Below are 17,110 nucleotides of genomic sequence, written 5' to 3'. Positions count from 1 at the left end.
AAACTTTAAATATTTAATGAAGTAACATTATAAGATATGTAAAGTTTATAATGTTTCTGTGTCACCTATTTGCTCCTAAATAATTTGATAATTAAAGTGTCTATCATTTAAAAGTTTGGAAGAAAAGTATAAAATGGTTACAATTTAAATTAATTCAGATTAAGGTAACTATTTCAATTATATATTAATGATTTAGATACTGATTCTTCTTTAGGCCATACATGTAACAGATTTCTGCCTTTAGTTCTTAACATGTTCAGATGTGAAGAGATTATTACACATTTAAAAGAAGAAATGTGGTTTGTTTTGCTTTGAACATGGCTACTTGTATTAGTTCATCTAGATAGAATGGAGCCACAGGTATGTGGTTTGTTGCATGAGCAGTGGTGCACGTGGCAGGAAGCCAGGCCACGTCAAGCTTGTGCTGTGTGGACCTGGTGACTGGTGTGGTACTTTCCATTTTAAACCCTTGCACCCAGAGACAACTGCTTTGCTTGCTTCTTGTTCTAACTCTTGTCAATACTTCTTCAGGGTCTCGAAGATGATAGTGATCTGTGATTTGGCTGGTGTCCCTAGTAGCCCCAAGGGCTGCAATACGAGTGAGCTCATGAATGCATTTCTTCTTCTTCCACTTCAGCAGATAGGGAGTTCCTTTTATCTTATGCTGTGGAGGTTGGACTGAAAAATTAAAGGAAAGAGAAGTCAATGCCCAGTAATTCTGATGACGATTCCTTTCTCACCTGGAATTTGGTGCTAGGATAGGATGATTTGTGTTTTCAGAGCTTGGGGATTCCATCACAGCTTTTCCTTCTTTGCTGGTTCACAGAGCCACCCTGATTATACCTTGAGATTCATTTTTCTTGAGTTACATACATTCTCTTCTTTAATTAAAAAAATTTTTAAAGAGGCTCAGGGTTTATTTATTTACTTATTCTAAAAAGATTCTTGATGTGCTCGTGTCTCAAATAAATGACTATCTTTTTGAGCATATTATGTTTGGCACGTGTATATATGTTTTCATCAACCCTTTCCTTCACAATCATCCAATTTCTCCAGAGTAAGGCATATTTGAAAGATTCTAACCAGACTGATGGTTTGAACATCATCACACTTGAGGATAAGTTTCTATTCACTTCAGAATCTGCATTGTTAGTTAATCCAAGTCAGAGATGGTGGTGACGTTCTTTCTCTTTGTCAAGTCCTGCTTTCTAGTGATTGCACTATCTCCTCCATGGGGCTCATGATCAATGGGCTGAAGCAATGTGCTTGGAATAAGAAGGTCCTCCAAAGCAACTACTCACAGTGCAGTCTTGAGGATAGTGAGACACTTATTGTTTATCTCAAGATGTAGGGACTTTTGCTAGCGTAATTCACAAACTACTTAAGTAAATATAACTTCTAAAGGAATGTTTTTCTTCTTTATATGGTACACATGTTATAACACTCAGTTTCTGTATTTGTGTAGATTTGGTCCACATTATTATTACCTAACAACACAGGTGATATACTTTCAAAAATATTTTCAATTTTAGCAGAGTACTCATTCATGCAATATATACCATACACAATTTTCACTCTTTCTATTCTTTTCAGTTCTCTTCCAGCCCCTACCCCCCACCCCCATTCATTCCCCCTCCATCTCTCTTCAGAAAAGAGCAGGCTTCAAAGAGACCAGAGCCAAGCAGGACAAAACAAGATACAATAAGACAAAATGAAAGCCTTCATATTGAGGATGGACAAGTCAACCTAATAGGAGGAAAAGAGACCCAAATGCAGTGTAGGTAAAAAAGTCAGAGATACAGCTTCTCCAACTCTTAGGAGACTCACAAAACCACCAAGCCAACAACCATAATGCATACACAGAGGGCATGGAGCAGACCCATGCATGTCTGGTGCTTGCTCTTTCAGACTCCGTGAGCCCATAAGAGCCCTGATTATTTGATTCTGTGGGGTGTGCTCACCTGCTGCGCTCTATTCCCTCTAATCCTAGAGTCTTCCCTCCTCCTTGTCAGCAGGATTCTCTAATCTCTGAGGAGAGACACAAGTGTAAACATCCAATTTAGACTATTTTTCTGCATAATGCCTGGGTGGATATTAGTGGACCACTCCCACAAGTTCTGCACCATTTTCCCAGCACACACATCTTGTAGACAGGACAGATTGTAGGTTTAAGGTTTCATGGCTTGCTTGGTGTCCACATTCCTCTTTCAGTAGACCGAATAGTAGCTTCCCACTAGACCATGGAGGGAAGGCTCCATGTAGCCCCCAGCTCTCTGTACAACATCCACACAGGAGTTTCTGCAATGCGGCCTCTGCTGTCAGTTTGTGGAGAGCAACCATCTGTCCAAGCCATCAGTTTAGGTTGTTTTGGGCTTTTGATGGGATTTCATGGCCAACAACTTAAATGAATTAAACTCAGTCCCAATACAAGAGGCCTTGTCTGTGTTCAAGAGATGTCCAGCTCAGATCCTTCATCTCCCATGACTAGGAGTTCTCACTAGTATCACCTTTATAGAATCTAGGAAGTTTCCACTGCTCTATGTCTTCATACTGCCTTCACCAAGCCTCTCTTTCCAAACTCTCTCCCTCCATGACATATTCCTCACTCCTACTACCCTACCTCTATCCCTCCCACCTGATCACTCCTACTGCTGTCTGCACCCAGCCCACATCCACCCACAAAATATCTTCTATGTCAACCTCCCTGAGAGATCCATGTGTTCCTCCTAGATCCCTCCTTTTTACATAACTTCTTTGATCTAGAGATTGTAGCTTAGTAATCATTTAATGGCTAATATCCATTTGTAAGTGCATGCATATCATATTTTTTTCTGTTTATGGGTTACCTCGCTTAGGATGATTTTTTTCTAGTTTCATCCATTTGACTACAAATTTCATGATATCACATTTCCCTAGCAGATAAGTGATACTCTGTTGTGTAAATGTACCACATTTTATAATTCATTTTTTTTGGAGGCTATCTAGCTTGTTTTCAGTTTCTGTCTATCATCATTAAAACTACTATGAACTTAGCTGAGCAAGTGCCCTTGTGGTAGGATAGGCCATGTTTTGAGTCTATGCCCAAGAGTGGTACAGTGGGCTGTGAGGTAGATCTATTTTCTGAGGAACAACCACATTGATTTCCATAGTGGCTGTACTAGTTTGAACTCCCAGCAGCATTGTAGGGGTGTTTTCCTTGCTCCTTGTCCTTGCCAGAGTAAGTCATCATGTGTGTTATTGGTTTTAACCATTGTGATAGGTATAACATGGAATCTTAAAGAAGTTTTGATTTGCATTTTTCTGATGCCTAGAGGTAGCAAACATTTTTCAGCCATTTGAGATTTCTCTGTTGATAATTTTCTCTTTAGAACTGTATTACATTTTAATTCAAATATGTATTGTTTTTGATACCTAATTTCTTGAGTTTTTAAAAATATATTTTGGATATTAGTACTCTATCAAATATGGAGGTGGTGAAAATCTTTTCCTATTCTGCAGTTTGCTGATTTTCTGATTGATGTGATTTTTGTCTTACAGGAGATTTTTAGTTTTCTTTCATTCTTTCTTTTTTAAATTAATTCCCTTTACATCCTGATTATAGTCCCTCCCTCCTTTCCTCCAGGTCCAACTCTTCTTCCCTCTTTCCCATATCTCTCCACCCCTACTCCTCAGATAAATGGAGCACCCTCCCCATCAACACATACCAGCACATCAAGTACCATCAGGACTGATAACATCTTCTTCTCTTGTGGCCTGGTGGGGAAGTCTCACCAAAGGGAATTGATAAAAAAAAAAAAAAGAAGAAGAAGAAGCATGCAACAGAGTTTGCATCAAAGACAACCCCCTTTCCCCTTTCTAGGGGATCCACATGATGGCCAAGCTACCCGTCAGCTACATACGTGTAAGAGGCTTAGGTCAGTTCGTGCATGGTCCTTGGTTGGTGCATCAGTCTCCTTGAGCACCCATAGGCTCAGACTAGTTTACCTTGTTGGTCTTCTTGTGGAGCTCCAATCTCATCCTGGTCATTCTCATTTCCACCCCACTTTTCCATAAGATTTCCTGCATTCCATCCAATGGTTGCCTGTGAGTTTCAGTTTCATGAGGTCCTATTTATAAATTGTTGATCCTAGTGCCTCTACTAATAATGTTCTGTTCAGAAAATCATCTCCTGTGCCAACGCAGCCAATATTAATCCCCAGATTCTCTTTTATCAGGTTCATTGTTCTTTCAAGGTCTATAAAGAATTGTGTTGGAATTGATGGGAATTGTTTTGAATCTGTGGATTGCTTTTGGTAGGTTAGCCAATTTTACTATGTTAATCCTACCAACACATGTACATGACATGGGAGATATTCCCATTTTCTTCAATTTCTTTCTTCAAAGATTTGAAGTGTTTATCATAAAAGCCATTCAGTTGCTTGGTTAGAGTTACTCCAAGATATTTTATATTATTTGTGGCTATCAAAAAAGGTTTTTTTTTTCCTTAATTCTTTCTTGGTCCTTTTCTCATTTGTATAGGAGGGCTACTACTGATTGTTCAGTGTTAATGTTGTACCCAGTCATTTGCTGAAAGTGTTTATCAGCTGTAGGAGTTCCCTAGTAGAATTTTTTGAGTCACTTATTTATACTATCATATCATCTGGAAATAAGGAAACTTTCACTTCTTACTTTCCAAATTTTATCCCCTTGGTTTTCTTTATTTGTCTTATTGATCTAGCTAGAACTTCAAGAACTATATCGGCTAGCTATGGAGAGAGTAGACACCTTGTCTTGTTCTTGGTTTTGGTTGAATTGCTTTGAGTTTACATTTTATTTGATGTTGGCTGTAGGCTTGCTGTAAATTGCCTTTATTATATTTAGGTATGTCCCTTTTACCCCAGTTCTCTCCAGGAATTTTATCATGAAGTGGTGTTGGATTTGTCAAAGTGCTTTCTACATCTAAAGAGATGATAATTTTTTCTTTCAGTTTGATTATAAAATGGGTTATATTGACTGATTTTTCCTATGTTCAACCATCCATACATTGCTAGAATAAAGTCTACTTAATCACTGTGGATGACCTTTTAGTGTGTTCTTGGATATGGTTTGCAAGTATTTTCATAATTGAAATTGATCTGCTGTGTTCTTTCTTGATTCTGTCTTTATGTGGTTTGGGTATCAGAGTAACTGTGGACTCATAAAATGAATTAGGCAATGCCCCTTCTGTTTCTATTTTCAGGAATAATTTAAAGAATATTGCACTTAAGTTTTCTGGAAGTCTGGTAGCATTTGGGGCTAAAATCATCTGGCCCTGGACTTTTTGTTGTTGTTGTTGTTGGGAGACTTTTAATGACTGATTCTATTTCTGTAGGGGTTATAGATCTGATTTAAGTTGTTTATCTATTCTTGACTTAACTTTGGTAAGTGGTATCTATCAAGAAAATTATCAGTTCTCTTAGATTTTCCAATTTGATGAGATACGGGTTTTTTAAGTATGCAATTATTTTCTGACCTGCTCCATTTCTGACCTGGGCCAGTTCACCCCTCCTTAAGCAACCTGGTGGTTCCTGCTCCCAGGAGGTCACCATATCGATGCCAAACTTAGTGCGTACACCTAATCAGCATAGTGCACTACAGCCCAGAACTCCTGGATTCAAGAGATCCTCCTGCCTCAGCCTCCCAAGTAGCTGGGACTATAGGCATGAGCCACTGTGCCCAGCTGCCATTATTATCTACATTTTCATGATGTCTGTTGTTATTTCCCACATTTCGTTTCTAATTTTTTTCAATTAGGACATTCTTTCTCTGTCTTATACTTAGTTTGAATAAGGGTTTGTCTATCTTGTTGATTTTCTCAAAAAACCAACTGCTTATTTCTTTGATATTTTTGTATTTTTCTGTTTCTATTTTATGAATTTCAGCCTTCAGTTTGCTTATTTTTGTGCTATCTACTCCTTATGAATGTGAGCGTTTTATTACTTCTTTCTTTTTTCTAGAACTTTCATATTTGCTGCTAAGTTGCTAGAATGACATGTCTCCCTTATGTAGGCATTTATTTATTTTTTAAACCTGTATTGATCTATTTATTTTATTTTATTAATTTATTCATATTACATCTCAGTGGTTATCCCATCCCTTGTATCCTCCCATTCCTCCCTTCCTCCCATTTCCCCCATACTCCCCTCCCCTATGACTGTGGCTGAGGGGGACTTCCCCTGTATATGCTCATAGGGTATCAAGTCTCTTCTTGGTAGCCTGCTATCCTTCCTCTGAGTGCCACCAGGTCTCCCCATCCACGGGACATGGTCAAATATGGGGCACCAGAGTTTGTGTGAAAGACAGATGCCACTCTCCACTCAACTGTGGAGAATGTCCTGTCCATTGGATAGATCTGGGTAGGGGTTTGCAGTTTACTGCACATATTGTCCTTGGCTGGTACCATAGTTTGAGCAGGACCTCTGGGCCCAAATCTGCCAATTATAATGTTCTTCTTGTAGGTTTCTAGGACCCTCTACGACAGAGAGGAGGACATACTATTATGTAGGCATTTAATACAATGAACTTGCCTCTTAGAACCTTTTCCAATATGCCTTATAAGTTTGAGTGTGTTGTGTATTCATTTTCATTGAATTCTAGAAAATCTTTTATTTCTTTTCCCATTTCTGTCTTGACCCATATTTCATTCAGTAGAGAGTTCTACAGTCTCCAAGACTTTGTTGTTAGTTTATGATATTTCCTTTACTGTTGATATTCATGATAATCAGAAAGGCACTGCGAGTCATTTCAGTTTTCTTGAATGTTTTTAGACTTGCTTTGTGTCTGAATATGTGATCGTTTTTGGAGACAGTTCCATGAGGTGGTGAGAAGAATTTGGGGTATAGATGTTAAAAATTGGAATGTCATGATGGATTTTCCCTTTGATGACTATGAAATGTCCTTTTCCATCTCTTTATGACATTGAGATGTTGAGGTGGGTTTCTAGAATGCAGAATGTAGTGTTTTTATTATTCTGAGATGAGGGACTGTCTTCTCTGGTCCAATGTATTTGGTGTTCTTTAAGCATCTTATACCTTTATAGGAATCTTTTTAAGTAGGGACAATTTTCTTTTATGATTGTGTTGAAATATTTTCTGTGCTTTTAAGCTGGGATTCTTCTTTCATTATTCCTATTATTCTGAAGTTTGGTGTTTTCATAGTGTTCCACATTTCTTCAGTATATTTTTTGATAGAAGATTTTAAGATTTGACATTTTCTTTAACTGATATATCCAATTCTTTTATTATGTCTTTTTTCTTTATTTTGTATACTTTTAATTTCAGAACAAAATAAAACAAGCAAAAAACCCCACAAGACCCAATACCCAACCCTGATATTCTGTGGGAGGTGATTTTCCTGCCTAAAGGCACAAGGACAAAGTAGAAGAAATTATTCTTGATATGATCAGAGAGCCAGGTGGGCCAAGGCTTCTAGGGGAGCCACAGAAAAACTATACAGAAGGCATGGGTTTCCTGGGGGGGGTCTTTAATGTACTTCTCTCATGCAAGAGAAATCCTCATTACCATCAAGTGGGGGGGATCTCATCAGGAACAGTAGCACTGGGCTCCTCTGCTGTCATCTCATCTTCATGAATGCTCAGTCCTAGCTTACTCATGCGGTAGATCCAGTTGAAGTGGGTTTTGGGATCCCCAACTGAGAAATCAAAGGAAAGCAGAGTAGTTCTAAACAGCTGCACTGCCAGGTCCTTGACAACTTAGGCATAATAGGCAGGGCACATTTGTCTGCCTCAGCCTTATGCTGCAGTCTCCACAATGGAGTGGTTAGGATTGATCTCTAGATGTTTTTTTGGCTATCATATAGCCCATTGTAGAGTTGTCTCACAGTGCCTGAGCCTTTATGATCCACTCCATGTTGGCTGTCCAACCATAGGTGCTTGTCATAATGCTGCAGGGTGAAAAGAAAAGCCTATGGGAGATTGTTACCTTTTCAAACTTCTTATCCAAGATCTCCTTCATGAGCTTGCAGAGATTCCCAAACTTTGCCTTATTGTCCTCCATTTTCTTCTTCTCTTCCTCATCATTTGGTAGCTCCAGACCTTCCTTAGTCATCGAGACCAGGGTCTTTCCATCAAACTCCTTGTATTTGTCAATAGGTTCAGTCATGTACACCACCTCAATGCCACATTTCTGCACACACACTGCAATGGCAGAATTGGCCAAGTGCTTTTTGCTCTCACCAATGATATAGTAGATGTATTTCTGTGCCTCCTTCATGTAAGACACATACTCTGACTGGACATTCATTTCATCTCCAGACTAAGAGGTGCAGAGGAGCCCAGAGAAGTGGTGGCAGTTAGTGGAATCTTCGCAAATTCCAAGCTTTAGATTCTTAGAGAATGCCTCATAAAATTTCTTGTAGTCCTCTTTAACCAACTCAGAGAAGAGCTCAAGGCATTTCTTGACAATGTTTTTGTGGATGACTTTTAGGATCTTTCTCTGCTGGAGCATTTCTTGAGAGATGTTCAGGGGCAGGTCCTCAAAGTCAACAACACCATGGATAAAGTTGAGGTACTCAGGTACCAGTTCATCACAGCTGTCCATGATGAACACACAACAGACATACAATTTGATGTTGTTCTTCTTTTTGTTCTCAAAAAGTTCAAAGGGGGCTCACCAAGGAATGAAGAGCAGTGCCCTGAATTCCAATTGACTTACTACAGAGAAGTGCTTGACTGCCAAATGGTCTTCCCAGTCATTGGTAAGGCTCTTAGAGAATTCACCATATTCCTCCTGAGAGATGTCATCAGGGTTTCTGGTCCAAATAGGCTTCGTCTTATTCAATCTTCATGATCAATGTATTTCTCCTTAATTTGATGCTACATATTCAGTCCTAGGCTTCTCCTCATCATCCTTATCTTCCTCCTCTTTATCACCTTTCTCTTCATCTGCCTTATCATCACTGATCTTCTCTCTTTCTCCAAATAGAGGTTGATGAGAGTCTATGAACTGGGAGTGTTTCTTCACCACTTCCTTGACTCTCCTCTCTTCTAAGCACTCTTTCTGGTCTTCTTTGACATGAAAGATCACCTTGGTACCCCAACAAATGGGCTTACAATAGTCTGCACTAACTGTGAAGGAGCCATCAGCAGAAGACTCCCAGGCATACTGCTCATCATCATTGTGCTTTGTGATCACAACCACTTTCTCTGCCGCTAGATAGGCAGAGTAGAATTCAGCACCAAACTGTCCAGTCATGGAGATGTCTGCACAAGCCTGAGGAGCCTTCATGAAGGCTTTTGTGCCAGACTAAGCAATGGTTTCCAAGTTATTTATGAGTTCACACTTGGTCATGCCAATGTCTGTGTCCACCACAGTCAGTGTGTGCTCCTGAGTGTTATGGATGATGTCAATTTTCAGCTCTTTGGCACTGTCCAACTTGGAAAGGTCTGTCAGGCTCTCATACCAAATCTCGTCCAAAGCATCAGAGGCAGTAGAGATCAATTCATGGAGAAAATTTTCCTTGTTTGAGTAAAAATTATAAATGATGAGGAACATGAGCTGAGCAATTTCTTCCTGAAAGGCAAAGTTCTCCACTTCCTGTGCATGGTGCACTTCCTCAGGCATCTTGACAGAAAAGTCAGTAGTATAGAGAAGTGTGGCCCTGGACCTTGTCTGACTCACACAGCAAGCCTAAGCTGTGCAGGGGTAACTCCCTTTTATTACATCTTTAAGGGCTGTAATCCTCTTACAACTCTTGTAGCCTGTAGTTCTTAGTTCTTGTTTGAGTCTCTAGTTTTTTCATTTCCTGATTTCCCTTAATTTGTGCTTTTTATTACTTCTATTTCTATTTTTTGGACTTGAAGAGTTTTGTTAATTTTCTTTAGCTGTTTATTTTTTCTTGGCTTTCTTTAAAGGATTTTCCCCCTTGAATCCAATTGTTTATTTGTGTTTTTCTGACATTATTTAAGGAATTATTCATTTTCTCCAATTGTTTGTGTTTCATGGATTACTTTAGGGATTCATTCATATCCTCTTTAAGGACCTCTATCATCTTAGTATAAGTGGCTTCAAAGTATTTTTCCTGTGCTTCATCTGTGTTGGAATATTCAGGATCTGCTGTGGTAGGATAAGAGTGCTGTATTGGAGACATACTGTCCTGGTTGTTATTGACTGTGTTTGTATGTTGCCATCTAGGCATTTGTGTTTGCAGTGATTAGTGAGCTAACCCAGAAGCAGAGAGACTCAAATAGTATATACTCATTTATATCTGGACACTAGGCTAAGAGGTATGTCTTATGAAAGTCCTCACTTACCAGGAAAATGGGATAGAGGTGAGGGTATCCTAAGGTGCGAGAAATATAAGAGATAGGAAAACAGATGGAGCCAGAAGGTCCTAGAAACCTACAAGAAGAACACTATGATGGGTAGATCTGGGCCCAGGGCTTCTGCTCAATCTATGGCACCAAGCAAGGACAATATGTGCAGAAATCACCAAACCCCTACCCAGACCTAGCCAAGGGACAGAATATTCTCCACAGTTAAATGGAGAATGGGGACTGACTTTCACACAAACTCTGGTGCCCCTTATTTGGCCACGTCCCCTTGATGGGGAGGCCTGATGGCACTTGGAGGAAGTATAGCAGACTACCAAGAAGAAACTTGATACCCTAGCATCATATTCAAGGGGAGGAGGTCCCCATCAGTCACAGTCATAGGGAAGGTGAATGGGGTGAAAGTGGGAGGGAGGGAGGAATGGAAGGAGGCATGGGATGGGATAACAATTGAGATGTAATAGGAATGATTTTATTTTTCAATAAAAAAACATAAAAAACTTAGGTGCTGATTTCTGAGAGGTTGAGAGGGGATGGCTTTTGGTATCCATATAAGGAATGGACAGGGAGAAATGAGAGTAAAGAAAGGATGAGTCTGAGGGGTTGGGTCTGCTAAGGGAGCAGATAGAAGGGAAGTTTGTGGGCAGATTATCTGATTTTCTGATAGATGTGGCCAGTAGTTGATCAGGAGTGTCCATCTGACCGGAAGGCTGGGATAGAACAACAATAGAGGAAAAGGAGACTAGGAAGGGATGGTGTATGGGATCCACAGGAGGTGTAAATGGGAGAGATGGAAGGCTGCAGCTGGTGTTCTGTTGCAGCTCCTGAGATGAACCTGAGGTATTCAGTCTTCTGGACAAACAGAGAGGAGATATTTTTTTATGTACTTCAAAACATTTCCTGAACAATAACTGACATGCAATAAATTGCATATACTTTCCGTAATTGTTTAAATAAATTTAACATGAATAATTATCCATGAAGGTATTACCACAAAACAAAAATAAATATGCCATCTAGTGATGCAGACATTAATTATTTGTGTACCCCCCTGTAAATGTCATCTCTTTAGGGCTGAGTATAGTGATGCAACCTTTTAATTCAAGTTCTTGAGAGGCAGAGGCAGGGGCATCTCTATGAGTTCAGAGCCAGCCTGGTCCTCGTATCATTTGTGAGGCCCAGCTAGAGCTGTATAATAATATCCTGTCTCAAAATAAGCTAACTCATTAACAATTTTTATAAACCCCTATGCAGGTCTACTTTACTTAAGAGCATCTTAGTGGAGCAACTCCATGGAGCCTGTTGTGTGAGCAGAGCTGCCTATACTTGTATATTAGACTCTATCTTCTCCTTTGCTTGCTCTTTTTAATTAAATCTTTATTTTCTTCATCATTCACCTTCCTCCTCTTTATCTTCTACTTTTTTCTTCTTACACATTATTTTTTTCCATCTTTTTACTTGGCTATCTCCCCATATTGACCTTTTCCCTGCTCACTGGCCACTACTACATACTTTAATTTTTGATAAGTTAAGCCTGCTTTGTTTGTTTATACTTGGAGAACATTTAATGTTCAAATGCATTTGAAAAATAGAAACCCCTTCTTTCTCCAAAAAGTACTCACAAAACTATTTTCAACAAATGACCTCATTCTCTCTATATATACATCTGCAATAAGCTATGCTTTCTTTACTCTGTCTACTGTGATGCATATATTATGTGTCAGTAAAATATAACCAACATGGTTATATTTTTTAAATAGCCAAAGACCATTTCATCAATCTTATGTTAAATAAAATTCAGCATCAAACAAATCTGATACAAATGCACTTAAGCATCCTTGCATCTGCACTCACTAAGTCTTCTTCAACTCACTTTTGCAATGAAGCAGAAATGTTAGAAATACATTTTATAAGTATGTATAACTATATCTCAGAAATGGACATGTTGATATTATGAAGACAGTACTTATGAATAATATGGATAGTTGCGTCTTTTTAAAAATAAAAAGTAATATGTATTGTAGCTATACCATATAATTTCAGTTATAGTTGAGATATTTTAAAAATAGAAAACATTTGAAAGATTTGAAAAAGCCAGTTTGCTATCAATATCACTTCAGTAAGGGGTATAGTATTGAAAATTCAAGTTAAACCATGGACAAATACTTTTCATTATAGGCTCTGAAGAGGAATTTTGGGAAAAAAATTAAATTTGTTTGTCTTGTTCCTTAGACAAAAGACATGTGTAAAGTTTTTTTAAAAAATATATATATTATTATTAATTTATTCATATTACATCTAAATTGTTATCCCATCCCTTGTATCCTCCCATTCCTCCCTCCCTCCCATTTTCCCCTTACTCCCCTCCTCTATGACTGTGACTGGGGGGACCTTCTCCCCCTATATATGCTCACAGGGTATCAAGTCGCTTCTTGGTAGCCTGCTATCCTACCTCTGAGTGCCACCATGCCTCCCCATGAAAGTCTTCACCTACCAGGAAAGTGGGACAGAGGGGAGGACATCCTATTGGGACTCTAGGTGAAAGTTTTTTTTTTTTTAATGAAAATTGTTTTTGTAGAAATATATTGTTTTGGTTATAGAACATAGGCTTGGGTTTGGGGATATAGCACAAAAATAGTGTTCTTTCCTAGCATGCTCAAGGTATTGTGTTTCATTCTCAGTTCTGCTCATGCCTCAAAAAGGGTCATAGTTGATAACAACAGTTGAGTGAAAAGTTAAAAATGGGAATTTGGTTCATTAGCAAGCACAGTCGTCTTCGCATATCTTTGTAGGTACGTTGTCATTTTTCTAACCCTTTTAGCAAATATTTAGAAATTCATATGCAGAACAAAAGAAAGTTAAAAGGCTTGTAGTTTTCTAAGCGAGGCAATGAAGTTATCCAAACAGCACTTACGGAAGATTACACGCAGCTGTGTTGGGCTTTGGTAGTTGCCTTGCAGTTTATTGCCTGATTGCAAGTGGAATTTGAAACTATGGCAGAAGAAATACTTCATGAGTTGATCCAAGTATCTCAACCATCATAAGCTACATCAAACATTATATGAATTCAAATGAATTAATAATAAAAGCTAACTAAAATATTCATTGCCCACAAAATAGAAGAATGTTGAAGATTTTTAAATTTCATTACTTTTATAATCAAAATAAACTCTGCTATTAAATATGGTTCATACATTGAACAGGTGCCCAGTGTGTATCTTATCTAAATTTTCAAAGAAGTTTGAATTTCACATTATGTATTTATTTTTAAAAACTACTATAAGAGTAACTTTGATTGGAGTATTGTTTTCCTTCACTGAGGTGGCAATTTATGGGATAGTATTTCATTAGATGCATTGCCATTTAAAAACTATTCACAGTTAATTGTGATAGGCAGAATTGTATACCCTCTGTTTTGGTCCGGGTTATCTAGGTGAACAGAACCGATAGATAGAAGGGGGATGTATTGGATTGGCTTACAGAGAAGCAGTTGTGTAGTTCAATAATGGCTGTCTGCGTGTTGAAGAGCTTGAGCATCCCATAGCTGCTCAGCCTACAAAGCTGCATGGTTTCATACCAAGCTGGTGCTGAATATCTAGAAAATGTCTGCAGAGGTGCTGTCTTTAGTTTACAATTGAAAGTGGAAAAACTAGATTCTGCCCACCACCACCAGTAGCAATTGCATAGACACACCAGCCAGGAGCATCAGCAGGTGGCAGGCAGGCAGCTTTATCCTCTGACTCCTTTGCTGCTCACACAGTATTGGTCTTCTTCCCTCAGACAAATAACCCTGAAAATGCCATCATAGACACAAGCAGAAGCTTATCTCTTAGCTGATCCCAACATCCTGTCAAGATGACTATCACTATTTGCTATCTTATTCTCCAAAATTGTATATGTTAAAATGATAACCACAGAACTTTAGGAATACGAAAAAGCTGTCTGAGTATTAGAAATCTTCTTAGAAGGTCTTATGTAAAGGTGATAAAGTTATGTCATGAGATTTACATCTAGAAGACTAAAAATGAGAATCCTGGCCATATTCTCAGTGGCCATAATTATATGGCCAGTGGATTTGCACATTGATGTAAAGTGACTGGTTACCAAGACCTTCCCAGTGCTCACTGAAGACGTTGAGGGCAGTGTCACAAGACCTAAGTGCACCTCTAAAACCTGTTCTCTCTTGCCTTGATAAGGATGTTTCTAAAGCTGGTTTCAGAGTCTGAGTCTATGCTTAATCTGTACAGTGTGCTCTGGGCCATAAACTCCCAGGTAACTTTGAGATTTCCTGTGTTGCCACTTTCTTTCCTATAGCTTACTAGTGAGGATACCCATAATATTGGCTGTGTGTTCTGGAGTTTCTCAAGATGGGTCTTTCTGCCCCAGAAGGCATACAGCTGCCATTGAGCAAGAGAAAATTGCAATGTGCAGTTGCCTGCTCAGATCATATGACTCTTAGAGCTTTGGCCTGCTGTTGAGAGACAACTGCTGTTCCACTTTGTACTTTATTAAGCATGTATGCTTTTTATCTGACCTTAGGCTTTGTAAGAATATAATTGTCTGCTACTGTTTTTCAAATTTGAAATATGTTACTAGGAAACATCAACAATGATTTATTTAGTTTTCAATTAAAGTTTTACTGCTTTATAATGGTCCACTATGTGAACACAACAGTATTTGCATATTTCCCATAATCAATCTGTGCACTCTAAAATACTACTCAGTGGTATTGGTCATGGGAATAAGTGATATTCTATTCTGTGTCCCACAGGGCAGATATATTAATGAGTGACACCCACTCAGTGAGTGTTCTAGTTTAAAAACTGTAGGCTAGTCATGATGAGTAGTTAAGTTTCCATAGGTGAATATTTCTACCACAGTATCATGAACAGGTCATGAAGATGAGTAAATTTTCCATCTATGAATGTTGCTGCCAGTGTCCCAGCATGTAAGATAGTATGTGTTCTGGGAATTTTGATCAGCTTCAAAGCCTTCAAATATTTTAAATGTAATAATACGGTCTCGCCGAAATTCCTCTGGCCTGTATGTTGAAGCACTAGAACTCTGTGTTACTCAGTCTTGGTTTGATCAGCACCTAGGGGTACTTTCCCTTCGGTAAACCAAGCTACATCTTAGGTTTTGTCAATGCTATGGACTCTAGCCAAGCCCACGTTCTACCTGTTCTTGGTCTGTGGCAGTCACACTTAAAGCCCATGGTTGTCTAAAAACACTTCAGTTATCTTCCCTTTCCCACTCCTTCTCACAGTTATGGGTCACCTGAGTATAATGGAATACAGGTCCTAGTGTATTATATTCTACACATCATCTGTTGAAAATATTTCATCGGATATTCATTTCTGAAAACTTGAATTCTTATTCCTGGGGCTGGAGAGATGGCTTGATTGTTAAGAGTGCTTGCTGTTCTTGCAGAGGATTGGGGTTCAGTTCTCAGCATGCAACCATAGTGGTTGGCTCAGTAACTCCAGATCAACAGAATCCGATGGAATCTTTTGTCCTTCTCCAAAGTTCTTGCGCTCATGTGGCATATTCTTTCTCGCCCGACTCTCTCTCATAACAAACCATTAAAGTTACTGTTTCTTAGTCTTCCTTTACATTACCTTACCTCTTTTCCTTCCTGGTGATAGATACCTTTGTCATACTGGAAAGAGTTCATTTCCAGAAATGCACAAAAGAGAAAGAGATGATAAGGTAATTTTAAAATATTCCCTCTGCAATTTACGCAGATGAAATGGTAAAATTTTACTTCCCATGGATATTTTTAGCTGTGCCTCACAGTCTATCCAGCTAATGGTAGAGGAAAAAACTGTGGTCAGAGCATTACACAATCTTGTATTATTGGTGGGTGAATGATTTTACTCGCAAAAACAGGCATAGATCACCTTGTTATATCTCTGTATAGAATGAAAGAAATCACAAGATTTACAAAGGATCTTCCTAGCTGGAAGATGAAGTTTTTCTGATGATGGCTGAGCAATCTCCAGATCTAGAGTATAGAGGAGTGTTGTTAAGGGTCATTTTATTGCTATGTTCCTTTAGCAGAAGAAAATAATCTGATTTTTCCCTAGGTCCCTATGCTATCTTGTCTCAGGTCCTTGGCCACCAAAGCAGTGTTGGGAATGGGTTGCATCTCATGGAGTGGACCTTACATATAATCAGATTTTGATTGTTTATGAACACAAGCTTTCTGCTACTATTGCGATAGCACATCTTTCAAGAATGTTATCATTGTGGATTTAAGAGTTTGCAGCCACAGCTTGGTGAGGTAAAGATAGAAAAAGGCTTTGGAACACACAATTCTGAGTAGGTTGTCTCCACCAAATCTCTCACAGAGACTGTGGCAGCATGGAATGACCTTCTTGGATATGTTCTAGATGGGGTCCCACTGATGGAAGGAGAGGAGGACACAAGCCCCTATCACTAACCTAGAAGCTATCTCCAATAAATAATCACTTGCAAATGAAAAATTAGTTTTCTTCAATAAAATCTTACCAGGGATACAAAACACTCTTAAGAGTAGGGCCCATGTCTAGCAGTGGATGACCAATACAAATCTAAACCAATAGCTTCTTTGGAGGCTGTTTGTCTTATAATGTTTTTTTGTTTGTTTGTTTGTTTGTTTGTTTTTTGTTTTTCAGAACTTTTTTTTTTAACCTCAAGGTCTCTTACATATACATTATGGCTTCTAATTTTGTGATTTTATGGATTCCTGTGTGAGTTAACACATGTGTCTCTATGTCTATTTGCTATTTCTTTGGCTGTTTTCCTTTGTTTTTATTCTATTTC

The 17,110-nt window shown here is 38.6% G+C and overlaps 1 pseudogene across 1 annotated transcript; it reads right to left on the bottom strand.

Moving 5' to 3' along the window:
- Nucleotides 1-7,500: 7,500 nt before the first annotated feature.
- LOC311604112 (heat shock protein HSP 90-beta-like) lies at nucleotides 7,501-9,599 on the bottom strand (annotated as a pseudogene). Its single transcript has one exon. The product of its transcript is annotated as a heat shock protein HSP 90-beta-like (transcript).
- Nucleotides 9,600-17,110: the final 7,511 nt, after the last annotated feature.

Source organism: Acomys minous, assembly GCF_964271855.1.
Source record: "Acomys minous genome assembly, chromosome: 8".
In the NCBI taxonomy this organism is placed as follows: domain Eukaryota; kingdom Metazoa; phylum Chordata; class Mammalia; order Rodentia; family Muridae; genus Acomys; species Acomys minous.
The sequence above is the reverse complement of the archived record's forward strand: the minus strand, read 5'-3'. Positions and strand labels throughout refer to the sequence as shown.